General features: G+C 42.1%; 1 protein-coding gene across 5 annotated transcripts in view; it reads left to right on the forward strand.

Annotated features, from left to right (window-relative positions):
• The window catches only part of NBDY (negative regulator of P-body association), a 90974-nt gene that overhangs the window by 30084 nt on the left and 46504 nt on the right, over nt 1–14386 (forward strand). The window contains exons 1-2 of one of the 5 annotated variants that reach the window (XR_006339737.1): nt 4249–4298; nt 7770–8008. The exons of 3 other annotated variants lie outside the window; for them this stretch is intronic. The gene's annotated coding sequence lies outside the window, so the exon portion shown is untranslated. Of the gene's footprint in view, nt 1–4248; nt 4299–7769; nt 8009–14386 lie in introns of those variants that run through there. One more of the 5 variants, XR_006339735.1, reaches the window with a different exon arrangement.

The raw sequence follows: 14386 nt of genomic DNA on the forward strand, positions 1-14386 counted from the left end.
GGAATATAAGGTAAAGGGAAGTTTTTTTTTTTTTTTTTTAAGAAGGAAAAGACGAGCATATTTAAATGTTTATGGGAAAGATCAAATAGAAAGGGAGCTGGGAGAAAGTGGCAATAATTGATAGTCTGACAGAAGTGAGATCATATGAGATCAAGAGTGGAGATGGGAACCTATGCTGTAAGAGAGGAGAGAATTGAAGGGAGGAATAGACAATAATAGTTGGAGACAAATACTCTACTTTCAATAATTAATAAGACATGTAGACAGAAGACCAATAAGGAAATAGTAGACTTATACACCACTATAAACAAGTAGGCCTAACAGACAAGTATATCACACTCCATGCAACAATAGCAGTGTACGTATTTCTCTCAAGTGCCAGGAACATTCTCTAGGATCGGCCATGTGTTACTTCACAAATTTAAATCATACAGTGTATCTTCTCTCATGACAATGTAATAAAACTAGAAATCAATAACAGGGAAACTTATGTAGAGAGAGAGAGAGAGAGAAATAGATTGATTATACACCATGATGCAAAGAAAGGTGGTGCCAAAGCATGTTCAAGCTATAACACAATTGCACTCATTTCACATGCTAGCAAAGTAATGCTCAAAATTATCCAAGCTAGGCTTCAATAGTACATGAACCAAGAACTTCCAAATTTTCAAGCTGGATTTAGAAAGGACAGAGGAACCAGAGATCAAATAGCCAATATCTGTTGGATCATAGAAAAAGCAAGAGAATTCCAGAAAAAAACAAAACAAAACAAAACAAAAACATCTACTTCTTCTTCATTGACTATGCTGAAGCCTTTGACTGTGTGGAACACAATAAACTGGAAAATGTTTCAAGAGATGGGACTACCAGATCACCTTACTTGCTTCCTGAGAAACTTGTATGCAGGTCAAGAAGCAACAGTTAGAACTGGACATGGAACACCAGACTGGTTCCAAATTGGGAAAGAAGTGCTTCAAGGCTGCATATTGTCACCTTGCTTATTTAACTTATATGCAGAGTGCATCATGAGAAATGCCAGGCTGGATGAAGCAAAAGCTGGAATCAAGATTTCTGGGAGAAATATCAATAACCTCAGATATGCAGATGACACCACCCTTATCGTAGAAAGCAAAGAGGAACTAAAGAGCCTCTTGATGAAAGTGAAAGAGGAGAGTGAAAAACCTGGCTTAAGACTCAACATTCAGAAAACTAATATCATGGCATCCTGTTCCATCACTTCCTGGCAAATAGAAGGGGAAAAAACGGAAACAGTGACAAACTTAATTTTCTTCCAAAATCACTGCAGACTGTGACTGCAGCCATGAAATTAAAAGACACTTGCTCCTTGGAAGAAAAGCTATGACCAACCTAGACAGCATATTAAAAGGTAGAGACATTATTTTGCCAACAAAGGTCCATCTAATCATGTGTGGATGAGAAAGTTGGACCATAAAGAAAGCTGAGTGCCAAAGAATTGCTGTTTTTGAACTGTGGAATTGAATAAGACTCTTGAGAGTCCCTTGGACAGGGAGGAAATCAAACCAGTCAATCATAAAGGAAAGCAATTTTGAATATTCATTGGAAGCACTGATGCTGAAGCTGAAGCTCCAATACTTTGGACACCTGATGCGAAGAGCTGACTCAATAGAAAAGACCCTAATGCTGGGAAAGATTTAAGGCAGGAGGAGAAGGGGATGACAGAGGATGAGCTGTTTGAATGGCATCACCTACTCAATGGACATGAGTTTGAGCAAGCTGTGATGGTGAAGGACAGGGAAGCCCAGTGTGCTGTAGTCCACAGGTTCACAGAGTCAGACACAGCTGAGTGCCTGAACAACAATACACCATGACAAAGTGGGATTTATCTCAGAAGTAAAGAAGGGTGGTTCATTATAAGAAAATCAATCATTGTAACACATCACACTAACAAATGAAGAAAGAAAGCAATAATCACAATTGATGCAGAAAAAGCATTCGACAAAGTCCAATACTATTTCACGATTGGAAAAAAATCAGAAAACTAGGAACATCAAGAACTTTTGTCAATGTAATAAAATGCATCTATAAACCCTAGGTGGCTCAGTGGTAAAGAATCTGCCTGACAATGCAAGTGACATGTGTTTGATCCCTGGGTCAAGAAGATTCCTGGAAGAAAATGACAATCCACTTCAGTATTCTTGCCTGGAGGATCTCATGGACAGAGGAGCCAGGGGGCTACAGTCTGTAGGGTTGCAAAGAGTCAGAAGTGACTGAGAGACTGAGCAAGCACACACATAAGAACAACAAACAGCTAACATCATTCTTAATGATAAGTGAGTAAAAACATTCCTCTTTAGATCAAGAAGACAAGGATGCTGCCTTTCACCACTGCTGTTCAGCATTGCACTGGAAGTTTTAACCAAAGCAATTGTGAAGAAAAAAGAAAAAAAGGAATCCAAATTGGAAAGAAAGAAGTAAGACTGTCTCCATTTGCAGATCACATAATCCTATATAAAATCCCACAGGATTCTCACACACACACACACAAAAAAAAAAAAAAAAAACCTGCTAGAACTAATAGTTCAGTAAAGTTGCAGGATACAAAATCAGCACACAATGTTCAGCTACGTTTCTATATGCCAGCAACGAACAATCCAAAAGGAAAATCAAGAAAACAGCCCTCTTTACAATAGTATCCCCCCAAAATAAATACATAGAATAAATTTAACCGAGTAGGTGAAAGACCTGTATACTCAAAGCTATAAAATATTGATGAAAGAAATTAAAGAAGACAAATGGAAAGACATTCCATGTTCATGAATTGGAAGACTTGATATTGTTAAGATAGTTATACTACTGAAAGTGATATACAGATTCAATCCAATCTCTATCCAAATTTGAATGGCATTTTTTTTTGTAGAAATAGAAAAAAATGCATCCTAAAATTTGTATGAACACTTAAAGGAATCCCAAACAGCTTGAACAGTTTTGAAAAAGAACAAAGTCGTAGGACTCACACTTCTTGATTTTAAAACGTATTACAAAACTACAGTAATCAAAACGGTATAGTATTGGTATAAAGATAGACAAATAGACTAATAGTATAGACTAGAGAGTCCAGAAATAAACCTATATGGGTCAGATGAGCTTCAACATGGGTGCCAAGACCACTTAGTGGAGTAAGCACAATCTGTTGAACAAATGATGTTGGGAAAACTGGATATCCATGTACGGATGAATATAAGAAATTCACTCAAAATGAATTAATGACCTAATTACAAGAGCTAAAATATACAATTTTTAGAAGCAAATATAAATCTTCTTTACCTTGGATTTGATAATGTTTGAATAGGACACCAAAAGCAGTAGCAATAAAAGAACAAAAATAGATGGATTTATCAAAATTGAGAACTTTTGTTCAGCAAAGGTCTATAAAAAAAGAGAAGACAACCTACAGAATGGCGGAAAATGTTTGCAAATCATATATCTGGCAAGGGCCCATATCCAGAATATGAAAAAAAAAAATCTTACAACTCAACAACAGAGCAGTGAACAGTACAATTTTAAGAAGGATGGAGAAACTTGAATTAGACATTTCTCTGAAGAAGATATACAAATGGTCAATAAGACTTTAAAACATGCTGAACATCATTAGTCATAAAGGAAATACAAATCTAGACCAAAACTTTACAAACCCACTAGGATGGCTATAATTGGGGGGAAATAAAGGAAATAAGTGTTGGGGAGGACATAGAGAAATTGGAATACTGATACAATTGCTAATAGAAAAGTGAAATGATGCAGGTGGTAGGGGAAAAGTTTTTCCTGTTTTTCTAAAAGTTAACATTGAATTGCTATTCAACCCAGAAATTCCATTCCTAGATGTAACCCAAAAGGGTTGAAATAGATACTGAAATAAATCCTTCCACATTAATGTTCAGAGCATCACTGTTAACAATAGCTAAAATGTGGAAACAACTCCAATGAAGAAACAAATTGATAAAGAAATTGTGGTATATACCATAAAATCAAATATTATAGTTTGCAGTCAGTTGCTTCAGTCATGTCCGACTCTTTGGGACCCTATGGACTGTAGCCCACCAGGCTCCACTGTCCATGGGATTTTCTTGCAAAACTGGAGTGGGTTGCCATGTCTTTCTCCAGGGCATCTTCCTGACCCAGGGATCGAACCCACGTCTCCTGCATCTGCAGGCGGATTCTTTACTGCTGAGCCACTGGGGAAGACCCAAATATAATATTCAGCCATAAAAAGGAATGATGTTCTCATACATGCTACAACATGGATGAACCTCAAAAACGTAAGTGAAAGGATGTAGACAGAAAAGGTCACTTACTGTATGATTCCACTGATATGAGATGTCCAGAATGGGTAAATTTGTAGAGATGGAATGCAACCAGGGGTGGGTGATGAGTAGGGAAGTGGAAAACTGCTTAATGGATAGGGAATTTCCTTTGCCTGCTAAAATGTAGGGATAGGGAGGGAGGTGGAAGGGGGGTTCAGGATGGGGAACACATATACACCCATAGCTGACTCATGTCAATGTGTGGCAAAACCACTACAATATTGTAAAGTAATTAGCCTCCAATTTAAACAAATAAATTAAAAAAAAAAGAAATTAGATACAGGTGGAGGTCGCACAACATTGTGAATGTGATAGATGCCACTGTTCACTTCAGAAGTAGTTACTTTTATGATACATGCATTTAACCACAACTGAATAAAGAAGAAATAAAATAGTAACTATTTGGAAAAGAATACTCTTCAGTAAGATGCATATATAAATCAGAAGTCAAAAAAGAAAAAAAAAAGTAACATTTAACAAACTAAATCATGAGAAGACTTATTCTACGAAACACCTAAGAAAAGACAAGCAAATAGGAAAGAGATAAAGTCATGTAAAAGCCAGTAGGGTCCAGGGCTCCTAGACCTCCTGTTTTCCCCATGGCGGGGAGGGGATCCCCTTAGGCTTCTGAAAGTTACTTAGGCTTTTACTTCTCCCAAGAGCAGGTGTGAAGAAAAAAAAAAAAAAAAACAAAAGGGTTGGAGGCAAAGAAGGGGGAAAGGCCTGCAGGACGTCCAGCCTCCTGACCAGTGGTCATTCTGTCCTTTTGTCCCCTCCTTCACGGGGTTGTCTGTGTTGGTCTGATAGTGTTTTTTCCTTGGAAGGGGAGGAGGACCAAGGCCTGATGGAATGATGGGGGCAGGGTCCGGCCCTCTGTTGGCATTTGCAGAGCCATGCTGCCATCAAGCGGAGATTGTTTCTGTCAAAGCCAGTTACCTGGGCTCATGTGATGGAGACAGCCATGGAGTGGGAAGAAACTGGCCCAGTGGGGGTTGTGGGGGGTGGGAATGGGTGTTTTGTCATCCTGAGTGTGCGCCTGGGCAACGGGCTCCTGGCTGTCCCTTCATCTGTGCACTCCATGGGAGACTGGACCATGGTTCCACAGCTGCGGAAGGCCCTCAGATGCCCCAGGGGCGGCCTGAGATGGCTGCCCCTGGGAGTGTCAAGTGTAACTGGCCCCGGTTCCAAATGCTCTAAGCCCCTCAGCTCCCAGTGAGGAAAGGGGACGCCTGACCCCCAGTGTGGTCCCAGGCAGGGCATCCGGTCACTCCCCAGGAGGGACACCACAGGAAAAATTGTAGAATCCCTCTGGGTCCAGCCCAAAATGGCAGACGGGGGAAGCTCCGACCTCTGAGTTAGTCGTTCCCGGCGCTGTCGGCAGGGTCCAAGGATCCTAGAGCTCCTGTCTTTGCCATGGCGGGGCAGGGGTCCTTTTAGGCTTCTAAACTTGTGGGGGTGGGGTTGGGATGGAGGAGGAGAACCTCCAGCTTGGGCAGAGCTCAGAAGGCCCAGCACAGCCTTGTTGATCCCTGGAGGCCTGGCAGAAGACAGGTGTCTGCTGCATGGACTTTTGAGATACACGTTCCGCTGGATAGTGCTGTGGCTCCAGAAATGGCAGTCGCCCCTTTCCCAGCCCCCAGCAAGCCTTCCTCTCCTTCCTTTAGCAGCCAGAGTATGGGATGGGGTGGAGATGGGGAAACGCTCAGGTCACCTTCCTCCTCCTCCTCCTCTTCTTGCTTCTCCCGCCATCCCCCCTCCTCCTCCCCGCCCGCCTCATCACCATCATCACCAGCAGCAGCAGAAGTGATATCCCAATATCCTCATCACCGTCGATAGTCCAGCTCACACAGCACCCAGCTCCATTTCAGCTGGACTCCTCATAACCTTGGCCATTTTGGGATAACCTGCAAGTGTAGCTAGGCTGTTCTTGACTGCCTTCACGTGAACACCAACAACCCTGCAGAGATCCCACAGGTAGGCTTACAGTTTCTTTGTATTCTGGGGCTCCTCCCAGCCTCTCTTGCTTTTCTTCACCGTGCCTCTTCCTAGGCATCAACCCCTGTTCTCCTGAGGATCTGCTGGGACAGAGGCAAGCAGGTCCCAGGGAGGTCCAGAAGTTTTTGACCCCTTCTATAATAAGGGGGGATCTTTCCAGGAGTCTCGAGGGTCTGGAAGAGGCCACCAGGCTGCCTCCCTGCATGGTACCTCTGAGCACTCATTCTGTGCCCATGGGTGGGACTTTGGGGGATGGCATGGTTCACACAGGTGGGATCTTTGGGAATGTCCCACTTGGCCTCGCCTACATTTGTCCACAGGTTTACCATCTGAGTCTTTACTGCCCACAGGCCTTGGTAGCCAGGCTCTCGCAGGCTCCAGTTCTGCACCAGGAGCCCGTCCACATGTCACCTTCAATCTTTCCAGGTGCCCTCCCCCCATTAGCAATCTTATTAATTTTTATCCTCTGGGGAGTAGGTGGAGTTTAGGGAGAAGGGAGAGAGGAGGCAGGCTTGGGGATTGGAGGGGTCAGGTGGCAATAAGGGAGCTTGGTGGATTGGTTTGCCATGTAGATCTCTCAGCTTCTCAACCTAACCCCTGACAGTAGCCTAGTATTCACCCTGGAAGCCCACCCCTGCCCCAGGGGAATTATGGATCCCCCTTACACACACACACACACACGCAGGCACGGCAAGCATGACAAGGGAATCAGGGCCTTTATCCAGAGAGTTTTGGGATGTGTGCAAAGAAGGAAAATACACAACCTGAAAGCTGACAGTTTCCTTTTATTTGGAAACCTTCCTGAGGTGTATAGCCACAGGGCCACAGCTGCTCCAATAACTCTGAGGAAGGGTTTCCCCAGAGGTAAGGGAGGAAGGAGCCAGCCTATTTTAGGAGATTTTGTTGAAAAACAGCGAGGGAAAAATTAAAAACGTGGGGGAACACTGAAAGGTTACTGATAGTCCACCCCCCCCATGCCAACCCTCCCCCACCCGCTTCCCCCCACCCCAGGCCAGCAAAAGCCAGCAAACATACATACATACATACATATATACACAGAAAACAGACAGACATCTCATTCTCTGTGTGGGAAGGTTCCAAAGTCTGGGCCCATTGAAATCATTCCTAGATCCACATCTGAACTATCCAGGCCCTGTATCCTGCTCTTCCCCATCCTGAATCCCTCTCAGGGGGACACCTTTGGGTGCAGCTGCGGTGGCTGAGGGCAGGGCCACAGTCTTTGTTCACGGAAAAGGCCAGGGACATTGTTTTGGTCTGCGGGTGTAAGGGAAAGCAAGTGGTCACCGTGGCGTGAGTGTTTAAGGGTGTCGTGCCCATGCCACCCAGTGCCTCACGAGAGACCAGTGTGGAAGGTGATCTCGAGTCTCTTTTGTAAGTTCCTCAATGGTTCCTTTCTCTGCTCCTTTAAAGTCTTCCTAGGTGTGTAACCCGAACAGGAGGAGCTCCAAAGGAAAGGAAATCCACGTCCCAGGGATTTCCCACACTTGGAAGTATCTTAAGGACTCTTAGAACTGAGGAGTGGCAGTTTCGGACATTCTTCTACTTATGCCAAGCTGTCCCAGGAAGTAGGCCAACATTCGAAATTGGTGAGAGAAACAAAACACACAGCAAACAACCCATGAAAACCAAAGTCACCATCTTCCTGTCAGGTAGGACCTGAGGTGGATCTTTCCCAGGCATTAAACATCAGGACTCGTGGGACACTTACTTGGGGAAGATGCAGGGAGGAAGGAAGGAGGGCAGGGATTGGGACCAGCAAGTGGTGGAATCCCTACACTCAGCATTACTTCACACCTTCCCCTGCCTTTGCCCGAGCTTATTGTGCTGAACTGGGGCATACACCCACGCACAGGGTTACATTCCTGAAAACACACCTGCTCAGGCCCCACCACACCCCCAACCCCCATGCTGGCACCCACTCCACCAAGTCTCAGTGGACCCGATGGTTGCCCTTCCTTCCTTGTTCCCTGTCTTTCCTCCTTGCCCCTTTTCTGTTTGTCTTTCCACTTCCCAGTTGGGCACTAGGGCATTGCAGAACAGGCCTCTCTCTGGACGGGGTTCAGGCCCTTGCCTACATGGCTGAGGCTCTGCCCTGACTGATGGCTCTTCTCTGGCTGATAGCTTGTCTCTTAGGAGGCCACAGCTGGTTCCACCTACCTACTTGGGACACAGTGCACTGGAGACCCCCTTCACACTTCACCTCCACTGTGATTGTTTCTTGTGCTTTCAGTTTGCTCTCCACTTTCAGCTCCTTCCTTTCAGTTCTTCCCTGTGTCCTGAAGGCAGGGTCAGGCGGGTGCCTGGGAGCATCAACCCCGCGAACAATTTTACTTTTCCTGTGGGAGTGAGGGGCATTCCCTCACAACCATCCTTTAATTGCCATCAGAAATTATTACCTCATCCCTCTTGTGTGTGCCCTTCAGCTCCCGCTTTTAACCTACAGTTCCTGGAGTCCTCCCTAGCCTTTCTGAGCCCCACGTGCATGCCCCGGTCTCTTTAGCCCTGACATGCTCAGGGCATCCGAACTTGACCACGCCTCTCCTTTTGCCTTCTGGAGTTCCGCCAGGCCTACTGCCTAGTTGTTTGGTTAGTTTGTTGGTCGGTCGGTGGGTCCAGAGCCCTGGAAGGGACTCAAGAGGGACTGCTCCTGACAAGGGGCTGCCTGGCAGCCTGTCCTTTGGTCTCCAGGCAGCTTGTGTTTACCTGTCACTCCTTATGTATGTTGCGTGAGAGACACAATGAGGCGCCGTTGCACAGGGCCCAGGGGCAGGCAGAGTTGCAGGTTGGAGCTTGGAGGTGGCGTGGCCACGTGGTGGTGAATTACTGCTTCCCACTCTGCCTTTCACTTTCTCTTCTTAGCTGGCCTAGTGTCCTCAGTGTCCTTGCCCTTCTGCTCTTTGGTTAAGGGAGAGGTACAGGTGTAGGAGAAAGCAGTAAGTAGTGTGGTTCAGTTTCCACTCCTCCCTGCATCATCGACATCTCCTCCCTTCTCTGGTGGTGGAGATCCCTGCCATCCTCCAGAAAAACCCCAAGAACCAAACATAAATAAAACTGAAGGTGTTCCACGAGTTACTTGGCAATGAAACAGCAAGAGGAGCTCAGGGCTTGCAAAAACATCTCTTGATTTTGCATTCCTTACAGCTGTCATGCTTATGGGAGCTCTTAAAGTCCAAAGGTGAGCCAGTAGGAGCCTCCTCAAATTGTGCCCTGCTCCCTTTAGGTTCCCAAGACCAAGGGCATGAAGGGAACAACACACATTTCACTGTATACTTACAGACTGTTGTCTCCATATCCAGGAGCCTGGCTAGGCTGGTTTTTAAAATCATTTTCAATTTTTCACTTGTCATTGACCTATTCAGTTTTTCTGTTTTCCTGTTTCAGTCTTGGTAGGGAGTACGTTTCTAAGTATTTGTTCATTTCTTCTGGATTGTGTATTTCGTTCCCATGTTTGCTTGTAGTAATCTTTCATGATTTTTTTATTTGTGTGGTTTCCATTGTAACTTCTTTTTTTAAATTTCTACTTTTATTTTTTGAACCATTTTTTTTTCTTGAGGAGTCTGACCAGAGGTTTATTATTATTTTGTTATCTCAGAGAACCAGCTTTTAGTTTCTTTTATCTTTTGTATTGTTTTCTTCATATATGCTCTGATATTTATGATTTCTTTCCACTAACGTTTTTTGGTTGTTCTTTTTCTAGTTGCATCAGGTATAAAGTTAGGTTATTTATTGTGGATTTTTTTGCATAAACACTAATTATTATTCACTATTGTATCAGCTATTACTTTCCTTTTTGGCAAAATATTCAACTGATTTTCATAAAAATTACAGAGAACTTCACCTTGAAATTCATTTGGAACACTCTATCATCCATTCCCAGCATTAATTAATATCCTATAAATAATCCCTTCTCCATTAAGCCATTGAAAGAAGTTTACAGTGTTGAAATCTTCATTATCCCTTGCACTTGCTAAGGTAACACTCATTTTAAAGTTGATAAAACCTAAGAGCTGAGTCTTGAACTTTGTTTGCAACCTTTATGGAGATAACAACATTGTTATTCCTATGATCTATAATGCTCATACATTACTAAAGTCCATTCCTATTGGAAGTAAATTCTTTACCATAATGGATTTATCCAGCATATTCTTTACTTTTCCAGCTAATGAAAGTATGTACTCAATAGCTTTTTCCCTTTACTTGGGAGCAGAATCAATTTTCTAGACAGTAATGTTTCAGGGTTATACTGAGTGTCCTTATTCCTCACACATCCTGTTGACTGTTCTGAAAGACATAAAGTTCCATAGAGGGTTTTTTTTTTTTTCATTTATTTTTATTAGTTGGAGGCTAATTACTTTACAATATTGTAGTGGGTTTTGTCATACATTGACATGAATCAGCCATGGATTTACATGTATTCCCCATCCCGATCCCCCCTCCCACTTCCCTCTCTACCCAATCCCTCTGAGTCTTCCCAGTGCACCAGGCCCGAACACTTGTCTCATGCATCCGACCTGGGCTGGTGATCTGTTTCACTATAGATAATATACGTGTTTCGATGCTGTTCTCTAGAAACATCCCACCCTCGCCTTCTCCCACAGAGTCCAAAAGTCTGTTCTGTACATCGGGGTCTCCTTTTCTGTTTTGCATATAGGGTTATCATTACCATCTTTCTAAATTCCATATATATGTGTTAGTATGCTGTAATGTTCTTTATCTTTCTGGCTTACTTCACTCTGTATAATAGGCTCCAGTTTCATCCATCTCATTAGAACTGATTCAAATGAATTCTTTTTAACGGCTGAGTAATATTCCATGGTGTATATGTACCACAGCTTCCTTATCCATTCGTCTGCTGATGGGAATCTAGGTTGCTTCCATGTCCTGGCTATTATAAACAGTGCTGTGATGAACATTGGGGTGCACGTGTCTCTTTCAGATCTGGTTTCCTCAGTGTGTATGCCCAGAAATGGGATTACTGGGTCATATGGCAGTTCTATTTCCAGTTTTTTAAGAAATCTCCACACTGTTTTCCATAGCGGCTATACTAGTTTGCATTCCCACCAACAGTGTAAGAGGGTTCCCTTTTTGCCACACCCTCTCTAGCATTTATTGCTTGTAGACTTTTGGATAGCAGCCATCCTGACTGGCGTGTAATGGTACCTCATTGTGGTTTTGATTTGCATTTCTCTAATAATGAGTGATGTTGAGCGTCTTTTCATGTGTTTGTTAGCCATCTGTATGTCTTCTTTGGAGAAATGTCTGATTAGTTCTTTGGCCCATTTTTTGATTGGGTTATTTATTTTTCTGGAATTGAGCTGCATGAGTTGCTTGTATATTTTTGAGATTAGTCCATTTTCTGTTGCTTCGTTTGCTATTATTTTCACCCAATCTGAGGCCTGTCTTTTCACCTTGCTTATAGTTTCCTTTGTAGTGCAAAAGCTTTTAAGTTTCATTAGGTCCCATTTGTTTAGTTTTGCTTTTATTTCCAATATTCTGGGAGGTGGGTCATAGAGGATCCTGCTGTGAGTTATGTCGGAGAGTGTTTTGCCTATGTTCTCCTCTAGGAGTTTTATAGTTTCTGGTCTTACATTTAGATCTTTAATCCATTTTGAGTTTATTTTTGTGTATGGTGTTAGAAAGTGTTCTAGTTTCATTCTTTTACAAGTGGTTGACCTGTTTTCCCAGCACCACTTGTTAAAGAGGTTGTCTTTTTTCCATTGTATATCCTTGCCTCCTTTGTCAAAGATAAGGTGTCCATAGGTATGTGGATTTATCTCTGGGCTTTCTATTCTGTTCCGTTGATCTATATTTCTGTCTTTGTGCCAGTACCATACTGTCTGAAGACTGTGGATTTGTAGTAGAGCCTGAAGTCAGGCAGGTTGATTCCTCCAGTTCCATTCTTCTTTCTCAAGATTACTTTGGCTATTTGAGGTTTTTTGTATTTCCATACAAATTGTGAAATTATTTGTTCTAGTTCTGTGAAAAATACCGTTGGTAGCTTGATAGGGATTGCATTGAATCTATCGATTGTTTGAGTAAGATAGGTATTAGCCCCTCTCTAAATTTTTGGTAGAATTCAGCTGTGAAGCCATCTGGTCCTGGGCTTTTGTTTGCTGGAAGATTTTTGATTACAGTTTTGATTTCTGTGCTTGTGATGGGTCTGTTAAGATCTTCTATTTCTTCCTGGTTCAGTTTTGGAAAGTTATACTTTTCTAAGAATTTGTCCATTTCTTCCAAGTTGTCCATTTTATTGGCATAGAGCTGCTGGTAGTAGTCTCTTATGATCCTTTGTATTTCAGTGTTGTCTGTTGTGATCTCTCCATTTTCATTTCTAATTTTGTTAATTTGGTTCTTCTCCCTTTGTTTCTTAATGAGTCTTGCTAATGGTTTGTCAATTTTGTTTATTTTTTCAAAAACCCAAGTTTTAACTTTGATAATTTTTGCTATGGTCTCTTTAGTTTCTTTTGCATTTATTTCTGCCCTAATTTTTAAGATTTCTTTACTTCTACTAACCCTGGGGTTCTTCATTTCTTCCTTCTCTAGTTGCTTTAGGTGTAAAGTTAGGTTATTTATTTGACTTTTTTCTTGTTTCTTGAGGTAAGCCTGTATTGATATGAACCCTTAGCACTGCTTTACAGTGTCCCATAGGTTTTGGGTTGTTGTGTTTTCATTTTCCTTCATTTCTGTGCATATTTTCTTTTTTGATTTCTTCTATGATTTGTTGGTTATTCAGAAGCATGTTATTTAGCCTCCATATGTTTGAATTTTTAACAATATTTTTCCTGTAATTGAGATCTAATCTTACCGCACTGTAGTCAGCAAAGATGACTGGAATGATTTCAGTTTTTTTGAATTTTCCAAGACTAGATTTATGGCCCAGGATGTGATCTATTCTGGAGAAGGTTCCGTGTGCACTTGAGAAAAAGGTGAAGTTGATTGTTTTGGGGTGAAATGTCCTATAGGTATCAATTAGGTCTAGCTGGTCCATTGTGTCATTTAAAGTTTATGTTTCCTTGTTAATTTTCTGTTTAATTGATCTATCCATAGTTGTGAATGGGGTATTAAAGTCTCCCACTATTATTGTGTTGCTATTAATTTCCTCTTTCATACTTGTTAGCATTTGCCTTACATATTGCGGTGCTTCTATGTTGGGTGCATATATATTTGTAATTGTTATATCTTCTTCTTGGATTGATCCTTTGATCATTATGTTGTGTCCTTCTTTGTCTCTTTTCACAACCTTTATTTGAAAGTCTATTTTATCTGATACGAGTATTGTGACTCCTGCTTTCTTTTGGTCTCCGTTTGCATGAAATATTTTTTTCCAGCCCCTCACTTTTAGTCTGTATGTGTCTCTTGTTTTGAGGTGGGTCTCCTGTAGACAGCATATATAGCGGTCTTGTTTTTGTATCCATTCAGCCAGTCTTTGTCTTTTGGTTGGGGCATTCAACCCATTTACACTTAAGGTAATTATTGATAGGTATGGTCCCATTGCCATTTACTTTGTTGATTTGGGTTCAAGTTTATACAACCTTTCTGTGTTTCCTGTCTAGAGAAGATCCTTTAGCATTTGTTGAAGAGCTGGTTTGGTGTGGTGCTGAATTCTCTCAGCTTTTGCTTGTCTGTAAAGCTTTTGAATTCTCCTTCATATCTGAATGAGATCCTTGCTGGGTACAGTAATCTAGGTTGTAGGTTATTCTTTTTCATTACTTTAAGTATGTCCTGCCAATCCCTTCTGGCCTGGAGGGTTTCTATTGATAGATCAGCTGTTATCCTTATGGGAATCCCTTTGTGTGTTGTTTGTTGTTTCTCCCTTGCTGCTTTTAATATTTCATCTTTGTGTTTGATCTTTGTTAATTTGATTAATATGTGTCTTGGCGTGTTTTGCCTTGGATTTATCCTGTTTGGGACTCTCTGGGCTTCTTGGACTTGGGTGGCTATTTCCTTCCCCATTTTAGGGAAGTTTTCAGCTATTATCTCCTCGAGTATCTTCTCATGGCCTTTCTTTTTGTCTTCTTCTTCTGGGA

Source organism: Cervus elaphus, chromosome X (assembly GCF_910594005.1).
Source record: "Cervus elaphus chromosome X, mCerEla1.1, whole genome shotgun sequence".
Taxonomy (NCBI): Eukaryota; Metazoa; Chordata; class Mammalia; order Artiodactyla; family Cervidae; genus Cervus; species Cervus elaphus.